At 45.9% G+C, this 5000-nt stretch overlaps 1 pseudogene across 1 annotated transcript in view; it reads right to left on the bottom strand.

The window, feature by feature from the left end:
- The window catches only part of LOC146962220 (protein-methionine sulfoxide oxidase mical3b-like), a 60013-nt pseudogene that overhangs the window by 52746 nt on the left and 2267 nt on the right, over positions 1–5000 (bottom strand). The window contains exons 3-6 of the transcript XR_015035145.1: positions 3105–3221; positions 2726–2824; positions 1798–1953; positions 1598–1698 (exon numbers count right to left, since the gene is read on the bottom strand). The product of XR_015035145.1 is annotated as a protein-methionine sulfoxide oxidase mical3b-like (transcript). The remainder of the gene's footprint in view (positions 1–1597; positions 1699–1797; positions 1954–2725; positions 2825–3104; positions 3222–5000) is intronic.

Raw genomic sequence — 5000 nt, forward strand, 5'->3', positions numbered from 1 at the left:
TGTCCAGATGTGTCTCTACGTGTCCAGATGTGTCTCTAACTGTCCAGATGTGTCTCTACGTGTCCAGATGTGTCCAGATGTGTCTCTACGTGTCCAGATGTGTCTCTACGTGTCCAGATGTGTCTCTACGTGTCCAGATGTGTCTCTAACTGTCCAGATGTGTCTCTATGTGTCCAGATGTGTCTCTACGTGTCCAGATGTGTCTCTACGTGTCCAGATGTGTCTCTACGTGTCCAGATGTGTCTCTAACTGTCCAGATGTGTCTCTATGTGTCCAGATGTGTCTCTACGTGTCCAGATGTGTCTCTACGTGTCCAGATGTGTCTCTACGTGTCCAGATGTGTCTCTAACTGTCCAGATGTGTCTCTACGTGTCCAGATGTGTCCAGATGTGTCTCTACGTGTCCAGATGTGTCTCTACGTGTCCAGATGTATCCAGATGTGTCCAGATGTGTCTCTATGTGTCCAGATGTGTCCCTACGTGTCCAGATGTGTCTCTACGTGTCCAGATGTGTCTCTACGTGTCTCTACGTGTCCAGATGTGTCTCTACGTGTCCAGATGTGTCTCTATGTGTCCCTACGTGTCCAGATGTGTCTCTACGTGTCCAGATGTGTCTCTACGTGTCTCTATGTGTCCAGATGTGTCCCTACGTGTCCAGATGTGTCTCTACGTGTCCCTACGTGTCCAGATGTGTCTCTCCAGATGTGTCTCTATGTGTCCCTACGTGTCCAGATGTGTCTCTACGTGTCTCTATGTGTCCAGATGTGTCTCTACGTGTCCAGATGTGTCTCTACGTGTCTCTATGTGTCCAGATGTGTCCCTACGTGTCCAGATGTGTCTCTACGTGTCCAGATGTGTCTCTACGTGTCTCTATGTGTCCAGATGTGTCCCTACGTGTCCAGATGTGTCTCTACGTGTCCAGATGTGTCTCTATGTGTCCAGATGTGTCTCTACGTGTCTCTATGTGTCCAGATGTGTCCCTACGTGTCCAGATGTGTCTCTACGTGTCCAGATGTGTCTCTACGTGTCCCTACGTGTCCAGATGTGTCTCTACGTGTCCAGATGTGTCTCTACGTGTCCCTACGTGTCCAGATGTGTCTCTCCAGATGTGTCTCTATGTGTCCCTACGTGTCCAGATGTGTCTCTACGTGTCCAGATGTGTCTCTACGTGTCTCTATGTGTCCAGATGTGTCTCTACGTGTCCAGATGTGTCTCTACGTGTCCAGATGTGTCTCTACGTGTCTCTATGTGTCCAGATGTGTCCCTACGTGTCCAGATGTGTCTCTATGTGTCCAGATGTGTCTCTACGTGTCCAGATGTGTCTCTATGTGTCCAGATGTGTCTCTACGTGTCTCTATGTGTCCAGATGTGTCTCTACGTGTCCAGATGTGTCCAGATGTGTCTCTACGTGTCCAGATGTGTCTCTACGTGTCCAGATGTGTCTCTACGTGTCTCTATGTGTCCAGATGTGTCTCTACGTGTCCAGATGTGTCCAGATGTGTCTCTACGTGTCCAGATGTGTCTCTACGTGTCCAGATGTATCCAGATGTGTCCAGATGTGTCTCTACGTGTCCAGATGTGTCCAGATGTGTCCCTACCTGCAGTATCACTCCTTTCTCCAACAGACTCTGCTTCTTGGCCGTCATGACGAAGTAGTGCGTGTCGTCTTTGTAGTAGACGATGTTTTCCAGGTTGATACCTGTAAGAAGCAGGTGAGTCTGGTCAGAACGGTGTGAACTCTGTGGTTACCTTGGCGACCGGTCGTCGTCGTGGCGATCGATCGGACTCGGAGACGAACCGGTTTCCTGTCTCAGCTCCTGGAAGAACCTCTGGTTGAAGATGAAGGCCACGCCGCTGAGCTCCTCCACCTTGGCCTCGGCCGTCGTGTTGCGGTTCTTGAAGTTGGCCGTGATGGCGATGGCCAGTTTCCCCCGGAACTCCTTACGCCGGAAACCTGCTCCGACAGGAACCGGCCAATCAGGAGACGGCACACAGGGAAGATCCATTTAAAGGGATAGATCACCCAAAATTGAAATTTCAGTCATTATCTCCTCCCCCTCATGTGGACTAAGGGCTGGGAGAAGTTTCAGAGTCCTCCGTGGCTTCTCTGAGTTACAGGGGGTCTCGGCGTAGCAGTGCATGTCCATATGACGGTTGCAGATGGATACCAACTGTCTTCGTAACAAAAAGACACACCAAAAAACATCCAGATACCTCCATGCTGCTCCTATGTAATGTCCGTCTTGAATTGAAGCCCCGAAATGCAAAATTGTTCCGAAAACAATTAAATAAGTCTATGTTTCAAGCTTGTTTTGTAGCGGAGCTTCTTGAAGCTCCTCTTCCCGGTTCGTTAAATTTGACAAACTGGGAAGAGGAGCTTCCGCTACAAAACAAGCTTGAAATATAGACTTATTTAATTATTTTCTGAACAATTTCTCATGTTGGGGCTTCAATACAAGCCAGACATTACATACAAGCAGCATGGAGGTATCTGGATGTTTTTTGGTGTGTCTTTTTGTTACGAAGACAGTTGGTATCCATTTGCAACCGTCATATGGACATGCACTGCTACGCCGAGACCCCCTGTAACTCAGAGAAGCCACGGAGGACTCTGAAACTTCTCCCAGCCCTTAGTCCACATGAGGAAATTTCAATTTTGGGTGAACTATCCCTTTAAAGTGAACAGGTGAGGTGTGTTGTACAGGTGTGAGTCCAGGTGTGTGTACCTGGCAGTGTGTTCCTACGTCCGTCTGCTCCGATGATCACGTCAAACTCCAGCTGGTTGACAGGATGAGACTTGGGACTCACCTCCATCCTCCATCCCTCTGGACAGGTGGACAGGTGGACAGGAGGACAGGTGAACAACAACTAGACTCAATAAAAACTACAACTAAGACTCAATAAAAACTACAACTAAGACTAAGTGTGTGTGTGTGTGTGTTAAGATTAAGATATACTTTATTAGTCCTTGACAAGAAACTTGTCTTGGGCACAAGTGCTGACACAGCTGCATCTAAAACCACACATGCATATAGCGAGCACATGGTACTCATACATCATCATGTGTGTGTGTATGTGTGTGTGTGTGTGAGTGTGTGTCCTCACGGTGTTGTCTCTGCTGGTCCGGCGGCTCCAGCAGCTTCTTGAACTCCACGTTGACGTGAACCTCGACCCCGAGCAGCAAGGCCACCTTCAGCAGGACCAGCTGCAGCTGTCGGATACCTGCACACACACACACACACACACACACACACACACACACACTCAACACGTCACACACTGCAAAAACTCTAAATCTTTCCAAGAATATTTGTCGTATTTCTTGTCAAAATGTCTCATTTCTAGTCAAAACTAATCTCTTTCCACTTAAAATAAGACTCCTCACCTAAAAATGAACTTGTTTTTAGATCAATTTAATTTGTTTCAAACAAATTTTCACTTGAAATAAGTAGAAAAATCTGCCAGTGAAAGCAAGTTTTTTGTGTTTGTAATAAGAAAGAAAAACTTGCTTATTTCAAGTGAAAATCTGCTTGAAAGAAGTAAAAAGTGTCTAAAAACAAGCTACTTTTTAATGTGATGAGTCTGTAATGGTAAATTTGAATATTCCTTTGTTTTAATCACTTGTGACGTCCCCACCCCTACTGCTTTCCCTCCAAGGTATCAGATCTTCACACCCATTTGTGTATTTTAATGTCTAGACCTTGTAATTAGTGTGAATGCTTCAGTATTCACACTATTGTTCTTCTGTTCGGCCATTTTCTTTATTCTCTTTTTATTAGTGTGAATGCTGAAAGCAGTGAATTATTTTCCCAGTCATCCTCTGTTGACTTCTGATAACTTGCTTCATGTTGAAACTGCTGCTCTCAGCCTGAAATTCACAGAAATGTTCATTGTTAGTCATTCAAGCTTGACTCTCAAGCTTTCTTGGTGTTGACACACTGTGTTTCCAACAGGTGCAGCTTTGGGCTCGTTAACTTCAGAGTGAGACAGAGTGCAGCTCATCAGCAGACAACAGTCTCTGCAACTGTGTGTGCACTGTGGCCTAGAGGCAGAGTGGAAGTCTACTGACCATGAGGTTGTGGGTTCGATTCCTACCTCGGTCAAACATTTGTATGGTGATCAGTCACTGCTTGCACTATTTGCTAATTCTGCAACAGCGTTCAGCTGCTTTCAGCAGTCACACGCATTTCCATCAGGAAATGCTACTTTATCAGGTTGCATTTCAAGTTTCGGAGACACCCAACCTCTCACTTTCTCATGATATACTCAATTGTTTAGGTCTCCCCATTGTCTTTGTCTTTTCTTTACCATCTCCGCTCGGGTGAGGACTGACCTTTCCTTGGAGGAAATAAAAACATGTCGGCAGACGAAGTCTCTATTTCATTATTCACCAACAGCAAACGGCTAAAAACTTCCACAACAAGTCTGATTTTAAGTAGAATGAGATTTGTATTGACTAGAAATTACATTGAAACTAGAAATAAGACAAATATTCTCTGTAAGATTTTGGATTGGGGGGCGGTGTTTAGCTCAGTTGGTAGAGCACCCGCCCCATGTGTTGAGGCTATAGTCCTCGCTGCAGGCGGCCCCGGTTCGAGTCCCACGTCGGACGGCCCTATCCTGCATGTCATTCCCCCCATCTCTGCCTCCCATTTCCTGTCACACTCTCAACTGTCCTATCGAATAAAGGCATGAAAAGCCAAAAAAAATATACTTTAAAGATTTTGGATTGGATTGGATTGTACTTTATTGTCCCGAAGGGAAATTTGTTTTGGGCTCGGAGCCACTGCATACACAAGACAATACATACGAGACATCCATACAAAATACTTTCACACCTTTAACACGCATTCAGAACAGTGAAGGGTGCTTCCACTCTATTACAAATAGGTCGGTAAAAACAGTCTGTAGAACTGATCAAATCAGCAGCTCTTTAAAGCAGAAGTAAGCGATCCGGTGGTTTTGGCTAATGCTGCGTTCCAGGCAGGCTTTTGAAACCGT

This window comes from Trachurus japonicus, chromosome 23 (genome assembly GCF_045865225.1).
Source record: "Trachurus japonicus isolate A0001 chromosome 23, Traja_1.0".
NCBI lineage: Eukaryota > Metazoa > Chordata > Actinopteri > Carangiformes > Carangidae > Trachurus > Trachurus japonicus.